Source organism: Microcebus murinus, chromosome 21 (assembly GCF_040939455.1).
Source record: "Microcebus murinus isolate Inina chromosome 21, M.murinus_Inina_mat1.0, whole genome shotgun sequence".
NCBI lineage: Eukaryota > Metazoa > Chordata > Mammalia > Primates > Cheirogaleidae > Microcebus > Microcebus murinus.
Genome location: NC_134124.1, coordinates 15,171,571 through 15,186,746, shown reverse-complemented (window position 1 = coordinate 15,186,746; position 15,176 = coordinate 15,171,571). Strand labels below are relative to the sequence as shown.

At 44.9% G+C, this 15,176-nt stretch overlaps 1 protein-coding gene across 1 annotated transcript in view; it reads left to right on the top strand.

The window, feature by feature from the left end:
- The first annotated feature begins 2,135 nt into the window (after positions 1–2,135).
- The window catches only part of HTR4 (5-hydroxytryptamine receptor 4), a 143,356-nt gene continuing 130,315 nt past the window's right edge, over positions 2,136–15,176 (top strand). Inside the window, exon 1 of the mRNA XM_075996199.1 lies at positions 2,136–2,588. The gene's annotated coding sequence lies outside the window, so the exon portion shown is untranslated. The remainder of the gene's footprint in view (positions 2,589–15,176) is intronic.

Sequence of the window (15,176 nt, the reverse complement as noted above, 5' to 3'; positions counted from 1 at the left end):
AGGACTGGCATTGTTCGAGGGGGCATTCTGGAGGAAAGAGCACTGTGGGGACTGGCACAAAGGAGAAAAGAAAAGAAGTTTGGAGAACAGACTACTTGAAATGCAAGGTTTGGCTGCAGCATGATGGCTGAAAGTCTGGGCTACCTTGATTGCTGTTAATAACCACATAAGGCATTTGCGTGTAACTGCATAAGTAAAAGAGTGGCCTTGTATCAGTTATCTTTTGCTGCTGCAACAAATGACCACTTGGTGGCTTAAAACAACACAAATTTATTATCTTACAATGCTCTAGATCAGAAATGTGACACAGATCTTGCTACAGTAAACTCAAGGTGTCTGGGGTGCTGCATTCCTTTCTGGAGTCGCAGGAGATAATCTGTTTCCTTGCTTTCCCCAGCTCCTTGGCTCATGGCCCCTTCTTCAAAGCCATCGGCAGCTGTTCAAGTCCCTCTCTTGTCCTACCACTTTGACCTCCTCCTCCCTGCCTCTCTCTTCTATGTGTAAGGACCTTTTCAGGGCTCACTTGTATAATCCACAATAATCTCCCCATCTCAAGGTTCTTAATCATATCTGCAAAATCCTTTTTGCTATGTAAGGTAACATTGTCATAGATTCCTGGGATTAGGACATGGATATCTTCAGGGAGTTGTTTTTTGCTTCCCCAAAACCAGTGAGCATTAAGGTTTTAGAGCAAAGAGCAACACTATTGGGGATCTGCCTGAGGAAGACTATGCTGACATCAGTGAGGAGGATGGACTGGAGGGTAAGAGATCAGTTAGAAGACCTTTGATGATTCCAGAAAAAAATATGACTAGGCCCAGTGGAAATAAGAAGGAAGGGACAGATGCAAAAGACAGAGTGGGGATAGACTCCCTGGGAACTGGTGGTTGGTTGAGCAGAGAGAGGGAGGAGGGGAACAGAGGTGGAGGTGTCAAAGGTGATTCCGGCTTTGAGCATCTGTGAATGTGAAGATAACGGTGCCATTTAACTGAGGTATAGGACGCATACAGATACAGGGTACAGACGTGCCAGGCAGAGGAGTAATAGGTGGGAATGGCTGAGAGTGAGACATGAGACAGAGACTGGGCATGAAGACAGGAAAGCAGAGATACATCGGATGGGGAGACTGAGATGGGAAGACAGGGAGAGAAGAGAAAAAGAGTAAGATGGGGAAGAAAAACAGAGCATGAGGAAGAACAGCCGGAGCCTGGCAAAAGAAAGGGGGGAGGGGGACGAGAGACGGGAATTTCAACAGAGAAACTGAGAAAGGGACCAACTCAGAGGCTTCTGGCATGAACACGTTCGTCAATTTAAATTTCCAGTTCACTTGAGTTGTGCTCACAATTGTAAGTTAATAATTTTTAAGATTGTGTGGGAAGATTTATTTGCTTTCAGAAGTTAATCACTGTCCACAGCCTGTCTGTGCTGTTTGGCCTCCCGGAGTCCTTAGTGCTTCTTGAGGGGCAAACCATTCGCCCTGTGCCCCCTTACCTGTCGCAGTGAAGGAAGGCTCAGCCCTCCCTCTTCTCCTTTCCCAACACGACTTACCTCTTGAACTGTTTTATCCTTGGATTTTGAGGCCTTTGTCAGAGATGTTGAGGAAAAATGGTTTTTGCTCTGTCACAGTTCCTCACAGACACCTCAACTTGCTAAGTGACACACAGGAGCTTTTGTAAGCTGCAACAACGACTGCGAGTTGACACCCATTTTACAGATGGTAGCGTTGAGGGTTGGCTCCAGTGCAATCACAGGCTCAAGGTCACAGGTGGTCAAAGCTGGGAGAACAGGCTGATTCTGGGTCAGGAAAGGAAATAGCGGACTAACAAACGTGGGCAGGATCCCTGAGGAAGACTTCAGGCAAATGGAAACATTGCTTCTGTAAAACTTGGGCGCCAAGGAGCTCACTCTGAACCTTGCTCCCAAACTAACCTGCCCTGGTGGAGTCAGAGGCATAAGGAGGAAGTGAGCCATAGAGGAGTAGGATTTCCCCTGGCACAGACACCACAACCCCTTTCATATTTATTAATATTATATTGTCTTTGAATAGAGGAAGCGGGGTCACACAGGTTGACCAACTTGCCCAAGGTCACCCAGGAGCCTGCAGTGAGCCGGGGGCTCCCTCCCTGCCGCCATCGGATGGGCAGCGCTCCGGCCAGGGAGGGCGCATGCTGGCCAGCCGGGAGTGCGTGAGATCCCCGCAGCCCGCCTCTGCGCCCACTCCCCTGCTGCACCCCCGCCGTCCTCGGCGCCCAGCGGGGGCGGCAGCGGGCAGGGCAAGCGGGGACCGCCGGGATGGGGGACTGTTAAGCCCGCGCAGTCCGGCTTGGTCGGGGAGAAGGACGATGCACCGCGCACCCAGGTGAGCCGGGCTGGGGTCTTGCGCCCGCAGCCCCGGCCCGCGCCTCTCCGCGCCTCGCGCCGCCGGCCCCCGAGCGCGGGGGCTGGAGCCGGCACCCGAGGGGGCGGCGGGGAGGGCGCAGGCAGCGGCTGGGAGCGCAGCGGCGGCGGCGCGGCAGAAGCTCGGCTCCGCGGCTGGAGGTGGCCGCTCCAACCAGCCAGGCGCCTCGCCCCCTCGCCTCGGGCAGCGGGTAGGTGCGGCAAGTGCGCCCAGGGGTCGGGAGCCCGGAGCCCGCCTGTGTCAGGGGGGACGCGGCGGGGGCGGGGCGGCACGACGGGGTCGGGGGCTAATGGGCTCCGGACTCAGGAGACCTGTCTTTGCCGAAGGGTGGGCTGCCTGGTGGCTCCGGGTGTGGGTGGGCTGGCTGCTTGTGTGGGACGTGTCTCCAGCGTGGGGCACTGCAGGCTCGGCGCTGGCGCCCTGCGCTTGTGTATGTAAGTACTTGTGAAACTGCATGTGTGTTCACCGACTCTGTGAGCTTGTGTGTGGAGAGAGAGAGAGGGAGAGGGCACATAGGCTGTGCATCCGTAGCCATGTGTGTAACCGGATGCATTTGTAGACTCTGTGGATGGGCCAGGATGTGTAACAGAGAGTGTGCTGTGTGTGTGTGAGAGAGAGAGAGAAGAGAGTGTGTCTTGAGTGTCTGGCTGTGCCTGTGTGTGGCTGTGAACGTGTGGCCACCCTTGTGCTGCATGAAGCTTTCACGGTCACTGCCAGAACCAGCAATCATCTTGCAGTTGCCTTTCACAGAATCCCAACCCCAGTTTGAGATGCGTTTCCTCCCAGCTTGCTACCCTGTGTGTGGCACTGTGCTGTTAGCTGCCTTTGGAAGAAGCGGCTGTTGACACAGAGAAGTGGCAGCTGGCAGAGGGGGAAAAGTCAGAGGTGTGAGCCCGTCTTCCTAGAGCTCAATGTTAGTAGAAAATCTTGGCTTGGTTCCCATTTGGTGGGAACCATTTGGTTCCCATCTTGATGGACCCATCAAGATGAAGAAAAAGTGGTTTTTAGGGTACAGATGTGGCATGAACCGAAGGTGGCTTTTGATGGAAGGGCAGTGGTGGAAACTGGCCTTCCCTGTCTTCTATTGCTGGGCTGTAAGCTATGGGTGACCCTGGTGGGCAGTTGGTGACGTTTGCCTGGTCTCCCGAATGGAACTTAAGCATCAGTGACGAGAGGAGAAGTTGCCTGATGAGCACAGGTGGCGAAGGGAAAGGACACTGGTGACACGTGCGGTGCCCTAGAAACAAGGAAAAAGTCGGGACAGGGATGAGACCCACAGAGTTCTGAGAGGGAGCTCTCACTTTGGAAACATATCAGCGTGGGAAGAAAATTAGTAAAAAGTAAACAGGTTTTGCAGCATTCTTAAGTCATTTGTTAATCTTATGTGTATTTTCCTCATGGATTCTTAGCCTAAATTCTCTCTGATGTTTGCATCCTTCTGCCCTTGGGAAATGTTTATTATAATTATTATTACACAGTAGAGCGACGATCATCATCATCTCAACCCCAGGCGAATGGGAGCACATCAAAGCTAGCAGGCACTCCAGGGACTGTTTAGCACAGCCCATATGGAGTGGACCGAGGTGCCAGGGCCCAGAGGGCAGTAGTGCCGCTGGTTCCTGGGAGCCACGTGGATTTCTCTCTCGATGCTTGGCTTTCCAGGGGCTACAACAGCCTTGTAGCCAACACACCGAGCTGTGTTTTCTTCTGCACTTGTTCTCCTGGGCCGCCCTGAGTCTGTTCATCTCCCCCATCTCCCTCCCCAACTTCACAGATTAAAAGACAGCACCTGCGACCCCAAACCACTGCCTGGTTCTTCCATCACGTGCTGATCACCACCATGCTCTGAGGCACCCGGGCTGGGGACTGAAGTCACCTCATTGTTTCTCCTCTTCCTTCATCAGTAGCGGCCACAGCTTCATCAGTAGGCAGGTTTTGTCTGTTTTCCCTCAATAAATCTTAAATCTAATTTTTCTTTCCTTTTTATTCCCACTGTTAGCCCCTTATCAGGTGAGACGCATATTCAGGGTTTTGAGAGACAGGAGCGGATATAGACTGAGATCACTGAAAATACGTGAAGAAAATGCATGAAGAGGAGACCCTTGATATTGTCACTGTCTGACTTAGAAGTTAACTCAGTTCTTTGGAAGAAGAATCTGGATGATGGTTGTAGCGTTATGTGACCTAGATCAAGTCTCTTTGCCTTTCGAAATCACAATGTATTCACCTGTGAAATGTGATGAATGATTTCAACTAGAATCGAGTTGCTAGATCATTTTTAAAGGATTCTCCTAACTCTCAAATTCTTTGATTGCCATTGAGGTTCTTTGTTTTAGCAAGAAGCAGTTCACCTAATGCCTAATGGTTACTTTCTGATACTTAATCACCTTCCTTAAAAATTCAATTTGTCCTTAGGGAAAGGAAATAGGCAAAGGGGAAAAAGAGTGAAATGCACTATTGGCTTAAGCTCGAGATTGAAGCTCAGCTGCACACATTAATTAAGCTTTAGCGTTGGAGGAGTTTTTGAGGTCACCCGTTTTCACCTCCCATCAAGTGCCAGAATCTCCCATACTACTGCCTTTTTGAAAATTGGAAAAAATGTGTCAAGCCTTATTAAGACAACTCCACACCATGCTATAATTCAGAATTTCTTGGCACTATTGACATTTTGGGCTAGATAATTCTTTGTTGTGGGGACTGTCCTGTACATCCTAGAATGTTCAACAGCATCCTTGGCACCTATTAGATGCCAGGAGCAACCCCTACTTATGACAAACCAGAAATGTCCCCAGGGATTGCTAAGTGTTCCTAGAGGTGGCAAAATCCTCTCCCCTACCAACTGCAGCTGAGAACCACTGCTGTAATTCAAACACAAGTCTTGTAGCCTTGTACAGAAACATCTTACAACAACAAATTTTAATTAGTAGATGAATTGCTGTGTTGCTAGCTGCCTCTCCGCCCCCTTCCAGCTTCGCCACCCTCACACATTTACCTTGATCCCTCCTGGTTTTTCACTGCCTTGTTGCTATGCCTGGAAACGCTCAAGATGCTGCTAGAGGCTGAGAAGCATTTCGGAGGCAATATATTAATAATAAGAGTCCTAGGAGCTCACATTAATACAGCCCTTGATGTGTGCCAGGCGCAGTTCTAAATGCTTTACGGGGATGAACTTATTTAATCTTCATTAAGAATCCTATGGGAGAGATACTTCTATTACCCTCATTTAAAAAATGAGGCAGCTCAAACCTAGAGAGAAATAACATGCCCAGGTTCTCTCAGCTACTGAGTGGAGAGCTGAGTTGGATGGTGTGTTGTGTGGCTCCGAGTCCATGCTCCGAAGCCCCATACTGGAGTGCCCTGTACAAACGGGGTCTCGGCATCACAGCGTGTAAAAGATCTTAGCTATCCTCAAGCCCAGTTGTAGAACCAAGTCTGTCTATGAGACTACAAGGTTGTGAGTTGTGATTTCTCTCATTTTTTATGTCTTCTTTCCCTCCTCGTTATGCAGAGATAGCTCAAAGTCACTTGCAGACTGAGACGAGTGGTGGGAGGGTTGGGTAATGGAAAGAAAGGATACACACAGGAGAGGAAGGATGGTGACCAAGACGTTTCTTTTTCCATGAACTCTTCTTCACCATCATTCTGAACTTTAGATATTTCTTCTCTCACCAGAATTTAAGTTGCCACATTTTTATCAACTCCCTCCTTATTCTTGTTGGCTTGCTCTTTGGTCCTTCCATTCTGCGTGCTGTTGACTTGTTACACTATTGAAGCAGTACAAAGTGATGCCCATTTGCACAGAGGGAAATAAAAGTACAGTATAAATGGCTACCAAAGAGGCATGTTGAGAGGGTAGGCTTAAATATAGTCAGAGTTAGAATGATTACCGTACCAATGACTAATGCACTCGAAAAATCCATGGCAAGCCTGAGAAGGTTGACTGTTTTCTTTAAGACTCTACATCAACAAATCCACAGGTTTGGTAGCTGCCGGTGAGTAAATGGCACAGCCTGGCTTTGCCAGCCTTGTGATTTGGCTAAGACAGTGGTTCTCCAACTTTGGTGAGCAACAGCATAATCAGTAGGGCTTATTAAAACACAGATTGGTGGTCCCCACTTCTAAAGTTTCTGATTTGGCAGACCTGGGTTGGCGTCTGAGAATTTATATTTCTAAGGGGCTCTTGGGTGTTGCTCCTGCTGATGGTCTTGGACCACTATGTGAGAACCACTGGGTTAAGACCTGGATAACTAAAATAAAGCTTACAATCCATACACCTGGATTTTTTTTATACTGAAAATATATCTTAGTTTTAAGATAACTAATCATTTGGATTAATGAGAATCAATGAGTGGAGCAAGGTGGGAAGAACAATAGCTACGAGGCATGAATTGACATCTCTCACTAAGCATCTTAAGCTTTGCCTCTCATTTTGAGTTTCAGAAAAACCTTTGTTTTTTCTCAGCAATTCTACTTGTAGGTTGGATTAATTCTCATCTTAGATCTTGTCATGTTTCCATCTCCACCCACCCCCACTGCAGCCTTAATTTGGATGATTAAATCCCTTGTTACTCATAGGATAATCCAAATCAAATGTCCCTTAATATCTTGTCTACTGTCTGATAAATTCTGGTTGAATCTCTCTGAAGTTAAGGAAGAGATGTATTATCTGACCATCCGGCTTTTGTTTCTTGTGTGGTTGCTCTGTACTTTTCCCCTTTTAAATCCACATTATTAGCACAATGGAGAAACCCAACAGAAATTCAAGTCTGCATGCTTGTATGTAGCTGATTAAATTTTTGAAGTCTCAATCAGAAAGTTTCTCTTAAAATCAGATTTCAAACTCAATCAACTTCTTCTTTCTTCTTGACAACCAGCATTTTTGTTTTGTTTTGTTTTGTTTTTTGCATGACCACACATCCTACATCCAACCAAGGTAGCTCCAAGTACTTGCTCAGGAAGATCTAGCCATTCTGAAACTCAGATCCAATTTAAATAATATTTACTGAATGTTTGCCATGTGCTGCGGAGTATTGTACGTTTAGTGTTCTTTGATTTTTCTGACAACCCTTGAGAGAAATACTGTTTCTCTCATTTACAAGCGAGAAAAACTAAGGCCTAGGAACTTTAAGAACACTCTTGTATTAGTTAGAAGTTACAACACTATTGTATTAGTTACAACACTAGTTGTATTAGTAAACATATTTTTTATTATACATAATAAAAGCCAACACAGGCTTGTTTAAGCAAAAATTGCAATTTGTTGGAGGGATGATGGAGCTTCTCTTATGGACTTCAGGAACTAGACCCCAGGGGTCCTCTCCAGAGAACTCAGCTCCAGGAGTTCATGACAAGTCCCCATTTCTCTGCCATTAGTGGGGCATCTTTCCAAGAGTTTGTTCTTCAGGTTCTCAAGGAAGAGAATCTGATTGGCTCAGTCGTTTATAGCCAGGACATGGTAGATTTTCCCAGTGACAAGTGGTCTAATGGATGCTTGAATGAATGTCCCCTGTTGTCACTCAACTAGGGTGGCAAAGATAAGATTTGGACTCAGGTTTGACTCCAAAACCAGTGTCTTTCTTCTCCCAAAGGGATGTTTGGTGGAGAAGCACATGATGTGGCATGTAACAAAGACAATCTGCCTTGATTTTTAAGGTTCCTCCACTTTGGGCGTTCCTGATGAAAGGGTCTTGATCCTTGCATTTGTCCATGTCTCTTGGACTCTTACACGTCAGTGGGCACGTCCTGGCTCTTCTCTGTTCATCGGATTTCTGTGCCCTGTCACCTGACTTCTCATTCATGTCACATCTCTGGCTCACCTAGCACGCCTCTGACTCACAAAGTGTAAGAGCTAGAGAGACCCATCATCTTGTCCCACCTTCCACCCGTACAGTAAATAATCCTTGCGAATGCACACCAAGCACCATGAACACTGCTGAGAGCTCTGCATCGTCTTATCTGACTTTTCTAAAAACCCTTTTGTCTCCCTTTTTAAAAAACGTTTATTTCCCAATATTCTATTATGAAAATACATGTTTCAGGGAAGAGTTGAAAGAATTATACAGTTAACACCCATATATTCACCAAGTAGGTTCTACAACCAACATTTTATTATAGTTGCTTTGTCATATTTCTAGTGATTACTATTTCTTATTCTCATTTTCATAATGGGGAAACCCAAGCCAAGACAGGTGATAGGACACACCCAAGGCCACTCATGAGAAGGTGATTGTGCTGGGCCTTAACTCTGGCAGTCTGACTCCCCAAACCACTTTCTTTAACCACCACACAGTTCTGTCTCCCCCGAAAGAGGGGAGGGAAAGCCTCATTGAAGTTCAGGTAGTGGCAGGGCAGTGGCCAGCGCCCAGGCCATCTCATTCTCAAATTCCCACAATCTCCATTACATTAATCCATGATAAATCGTCCATCTCCCAGTAAGTAGTGTTGCCTCCCTCCCCAAAGATCTCCAGATTTGGTACTTTCAACCTACCTCAGACCTTTGGAAAATCTAATTTTTGACACAGATGATTTCATAAAACTAATACACTCCTTCTTCCTTCTCAACATTTAAAAATAATTTCTGAAAAATGACAGGCTGTGAAGTTACCATTTTAATGGTAACTTTTTGCAGTGTTCAGAGGACTTTCACATATGTTATTGTATTTGACCTTCATGGACAGCAGCAGATCTGCAAGACAGGTGGGCTGGGTGTCTTAACCACACTGAACAGCTGGAAACCTGGGGTCTGCAGACACCAAGTGAAGAGCTCAAAGTCACTCAATGCTAAGAGCAAAGTTGGGCTTTGGTTAAAAACTCTTTCAAGGCTGGTAGACGTTCCAGAGGTTTTGAAGAGCTGCATAAACACTAGTTAATAAAATTAAGCTGGGAGAATTGATATAAGGCTGGGGTCTCAACCCCGGGCCCTGTTAGGAACTGGGCTACAGTATCACCGCCTGAGCTCCACCTGCCATCCCCCGCCCTCTGTGGAAAAATTGTCTTTTATGAAACTTAAAGACCAGGCCACACAGCAGGACATGAGTGGCAGGCAGGCAGGCTAGGGAGTGTATTTATAGCCACTCTCCATTGCTCGCATCACAGCTTGAACTCCGTCTCATCTCCTACCCCCCAGTCCATGGAAAAATCGTCTTTCGTGAAACTGATCTCTGGTTCCAAAAAGGCTGGGGACCACTGAATAGGGGACCATCGAGACCTGAATCCTTTGCTGGGTAGCTTAGTGGTTAAAGGTCTGGCTCTGAGCCACTGCCTGAGTGGACTTGGGCAGCTCCTCCTTCCTATGCCTCAGTTTCCTCATCTGTGAAATGAAGAGAGGTGAAGGTGAAATGAGGCAATGTGTGTGAAGGGTTTGGTCCTTAGTCTCAGTTGTAAAAAACGTGTCATTCGTCCTTTCCCGCCTCTTTCCCAGGGGCCCTCTCTTCTCTGTTAAAGGAGCCCCTCTAAAATCTATGGATGTAGTTTTATCTTTTTCCCTCTTGGGGGTAGTTTAGAAACTATTAGGAGGAGACTGTGGGCAGCGGCCTTTTGGGAGGTGGCATTTTATTAGTCTAAGAAAGATGCAGATTTTGCTCAATAATTTCCATCTAAGAAACTGTAAATAGTTTATGTCCTTTGAGATTACACTGTCACGATTAATTGGATATGATAATCAGCACGTGATATCTGAAGTAGGGAATTCTGTATAAACGATTTCCTAATCCAGGAGGTTCAGAAGAAACAGCAGAGTGAGGATAGAAGTGAGGTAAATATGTTGGCAGAGACCTTTCTCTTGGCATGCACAGCAAATGCTGTAATCCAGGTTTCTCAGCCAATAAGGCATTTACACAGATATGGAAAAATATTAAAGAAGACTTCAGAAGGGTGTGCTCACCTGGGTGGACTGTACTGCATCCTTGTAGCATCTCCCAAACTGCTTTCCAGGAATCGTCTTCATCAGAACCACTGGTACGTTTGTTAAGATGCAGATTCCTGCACCTACTGACTCAGAAATGCTTTGAGTGAGGTGCCTTTCTGATCTGCAGTTTTGCAAGTGATTTTTAGGTATATTAATGTTTGAGAACAACTGCTGTCAGCAGCGTAATTTTGCAAGGTTCCAAACACTAATTTTAAACCCTTAGTTTATATGGAATGCAAATGTTGGTTTGATCTGCTCCCAATTCCAGGCCTCTGAAATCAGTAGTGACAAGATGTATTAGGCATTCTCAGGCTCAGCCTTCAGGGGCCTAACCTGGAGAGAAGAGGAAGAATTTCTGTAACCACACCCCAAAGTAGAAGAGTTGGGCCCCCAGATGCACAGCTGCCCTTGTGGAGAAGCAGAGTGGGAAACATTCGGCCTCCAGTGATTTGGAAACTAGCAAGCTGGAGTCCGCCTTGTTACAACAGTTGGCTAGCATCATATTGTGGACACGCTGAGCACCTACTTTATAAGTATACATTTTCGTTTATTTTTTTGCATCAACTTTGTGAAGTTGATATTATGTGCATCCCCATTATACAGATGAGGCCGCTGAGGCTAAGAAGAGTTCAATAATTTGCCCAAGGTCATATTGGTAATGGATGGAACTAGGACAGATTCCAGGGCTGTGCTTTTGAATCTGGGGTTGGCAAACCATCTGGCCCACTGACTGTATTTATGTGGCCTGAAAACTAGAAATGATGTTTACATGTTCAATTGTTGGAAAAAAATCAAAAGACGAGTAATATTGTAAATTAAGTGAAATTCAAATTTCAGCATCCATGTATTCAGTTTTATTGGAACACAGCCAGGCCCATCATTTATGTATCATCTATGGCTGTTTTCACACCACTGCACAGCAGAGTTGAGTAGTTTTGACCATGACTTTATACCCCAAAAAGCCTAAAATATTTCCTAACTAGCCCTTTACAGAAAAAAAGCCCAAAACATGCTGAGCCCTGCTTTTAGCCACTATGCCAGCATTCCTCAAACTTCCAACATTTGAGTTCTACCCCTTTGTGATTCTTGCCACCTTTTTATACCATCTGGAGCAGTATCTGCATGATGTTTTTCTTTAGATCAATTAATTTTCCTTAAATAAATTTATTTTATAAAGAAACAAAAATGTGTGTGGAAACCAGTACTAATTGCAAGAAATAGAAGAAGTGTAAAAACAAAGGCAACACACACAAAACAGTATATTAGGTTTCAGCTAAGTAGCAGGAACAGACAATGCTGGGTGTTCCTCTCATTTTCCTGCAGATCCCCTCACCAATTCTGGGTAAGCCATCTCACGTCCAGTGAGAAGCCGCATCATTTTAGGAGGGCTGCCCTCAGTCTACTGGAATCCCCTTTGCACAAACACAGCGAATTGCTGGTACCTGGGAATCCATGTCCCCCTGTGCATAGCTCTAACTACAAAATGATGAGTGTGGGAGTATCCATACCCCGGTCCCCTCCCCCCTTTTGTCTGGGACAATTCTGCGGCACATGTTTTACGTACCATTTCCCAGATCTTACCTGTGGGATTCAGCTTCAGTGGCTTCATAACACCCTGCTCGTTGGTGACCCTTGTTCCTTTTCTTGTATCACATTCCCCTGCTTGTGTATCTGCATCTGCCAAATTTACTGTGTGCGTTTATTTAGTGCTCACCACGAGATCTGCTTCTTGGGGTAGACCGACTAAGACAATAGAGTTCCTTGAAAAAGACTGTGAGGCTGAGACCTGTTCTTCTTTATTATAAAAGAGAGATTAGCAAAGAACAGGAAGGTTCTCAAAGATTCGCTAGCACCTTTCTGAGTCCTTTTCATCAACGTAAACAACAGTGATTAAAATAGACAATGAAAAGAGAACACATTTTTCGCCATATGATCTGATAGTACTTGATGCTCTAGCTACCTACTGCCTAATATCACGTTCTTTCTCCGGTGGGATGAGAACCACACTTGGAGAATCAATGTTGTGCCGTGGTGCTTCTCAAAGAGTGGTCCGTGGACCAGCAGCATCAGCAGTGTCTGTGAACTTGATAGAATGCCGATCCTCCACAGATCCTCCACCTACCAAATCAACAACTGGGGGGGGGGCAGCATTTTTGTTTTGATAAGCCTCCAGGTGATTCCCATGCATGCGTAAACTTGAAAACCACTGCTCTCCCGTAAGATAAACAGCCCCTTATTTAGTTCTGCTCGCGTTGCATTCCTGGATTTCATCAGAATTCAGAATCATCCAAGGCTTGCTTCCTCCCTCAGACGTGACTGACTGATGGCTCTCTGGCCTCAGTTCGAGACTCCCGCTGGGGCAGATCCTGTCGCTTGCCAAGGCACACAAGTCGATAGCTGGGCAGCTCTGCTTATTGGAATGATCTGCCTCTCAGTGAGTCTCAGACTTCTCTTTAGCCTTCCCCCGTCTCTCCTCTCGGGCCGTAAAGACAAGGCTAATTCCTTCTCTAATTATTAAGTAGAACTTTCAGATCACGTCATGCCATTCATTCAACAAATGTTTCTCGGTCATGTACTGTGTCTCTTTCCTCATAGAATCTGTGGTCAAACAGAGAGTGAGACATTAATCAAGTGATCCCACAAGTCCATAAATAAACAACTTTGAATCTCCTCTTTTTCTTCATGAAATTCCCAGATCCACCTTTGCGTGGGTCTGATTTCTTATGACCTCACTCTATTAATTCTTTGGGGGTAAAATCTTTGCCTTTAAAAAAACCTGATTTCTAGGAACACTCTAGATATATGCCACTTAGTACTACATGAAGTGGAAGTCCACATGTCTCCTTCATTTTTCCTCCCAAAAGGTAGGTGGGGTACGCCTCTTAAATATTCTTTTGTTAGTTAAGGGCTGTTTTAAATATCAATTTTTTTTTTTACAAAATCCCTAAACTTACCGGCTGAGAAATGTTTATTTACCTAGGGTAAATATTTTCCTTAGTTATTTTGAAAAATGTTAAAAGCCGTTTTGCATCCTAATTGCATATATCAGCATAGGAGTACTTCAAGTGTAACTGAATTGGCTTCTGTGTAGGATTTTCAGTTATGAAAATGGAATGGCTAGAAGCTTTTTGTAATATTTAGGACTAAATCTTTCTAGATGGCTTTGCTCAAATGGCATTTTGACTATCAGCCCTAAAAAAATCCAGCTTGTGGAATATGGGCTCTTTTCTTTTAAATGGGAGGTACACATTTTTACCTGTACAATACAATTTAGATGGATAGATAAACAAATAATATGGTTTTCTGGGGGATACTAATTTACACATAGAAATCCTTTTACAGAGCATGATTCAGATGATTGAGTTTAAAGAAAATTGCCAAGACAGCATCCTATAAATTCCATATGTTTCCCAGAAAAAAAAAAAAAAAAGTCCAAGCTAATGTCCAAGCAGAGGAAATTTTTCTTCCACTTACTGAGAGTTTTTGCTCAGTTGCAATTTTTCATATAACCCAACAATTTTTTTTGCAGTGAAGGTCAAGAGAGCTTGGGATACTAGGAAACCACGATCATCATGGAATTTATAAAACTGAAACTGTTTGGGGGCTGCTTGTTTGTGTAATCTTGGTAGGATTGTGTATTCTGGTGCATATGGCTGGTGTTAAGTTAGGGCAGTGAGGTGATGAGCCCAAGAACAAGCATTTGGACAGCTCACTCTTACCAAATAACTTACACGTTGCTCTTACTTTTGTTCTACTTGCTCCGTAGATGCAACCTGTTAGAGACAGTATAGGAATTTCCTTTAACTTTTGAGAAGCTCTAATTGCTTGAAATTTTTCCCTTTGTTCACTTTGCCCAACGCCATCTGCCCCATTTCATTCTACAGTTGGGGAAATCGAGACTGAGATTGGTGAATGGATGTGCTTAAGAATAGAAACAGTGAATTAGCAGGAGGGTCAGGCTGAGTACCTAGGTCTGGTGACTCCTCATCCAGTGCTCCTTCTATTATGTCAGGCTCCCACCCTTGGTTTGGCTGTTAAGATAAATAATGCTTTACCTATTTCTGACACTTGTCCAAAACAAAGGTATTGGGATATGCCCTTTGATGTAGGAATTTAACCCATGTAGGCATACTCTATAAAGAAACGTGGTCAATCCAAGCATAGTTATGCATGAATATCTGTCCATGCAACCAAAAGCAAAGAAAACAAAACAAAGCACAGCAAAGCAAGCTGAGTTTATGACACAGTTCCAGGTTGGCAGATGTTGGCACTATGCCAAATGACATCGATATTTCATTCCAATAGGTGGGGACTATTTACAGGTGAGCCCTGTGCTCATACTTCTTAGAATAGAGATGCAACTACACACCTTCTGTTAACCATTAACAACTGTTCCACCGCAATATTTCAGAGCATTCTGAATCAAAAAATGAGAGTAAAGATGGAACACACTTACCTTTTGTGTTTGCCCTTAAAATTTGTAAGCCAGAAAACTGAGGGTTTGGAATCAACGTTGGGTGGCATAAACAAGATGGTCTCTTCTTCCTCCTCTTACTCTTTTAAGGAAAGATCAAGTCTGAACATATCCATCAAGGAGAAGAAGCTCAAAGGAATCTTGTATAGTTTTACGTTGCCATAGTTTTACTTCTATGGCAGATAAAATATTTTGAGTAATTCTAGTGGTTTGAGCTTGCAGTGGCCATGAGAGAATACTGAGATGCTCATTTGTACCTCACATGAGAGAAGGGTTTGTTCGAGTCACTCGCCCAACCGTTTCCCAAAACTTGCGTGGCTCTTTTTCCGATGACCTAGGACTGCTTCTCTAAAGAAGATCAGGATGGAGGGAATCATTCCTTGTCCCTTAGACCAGGT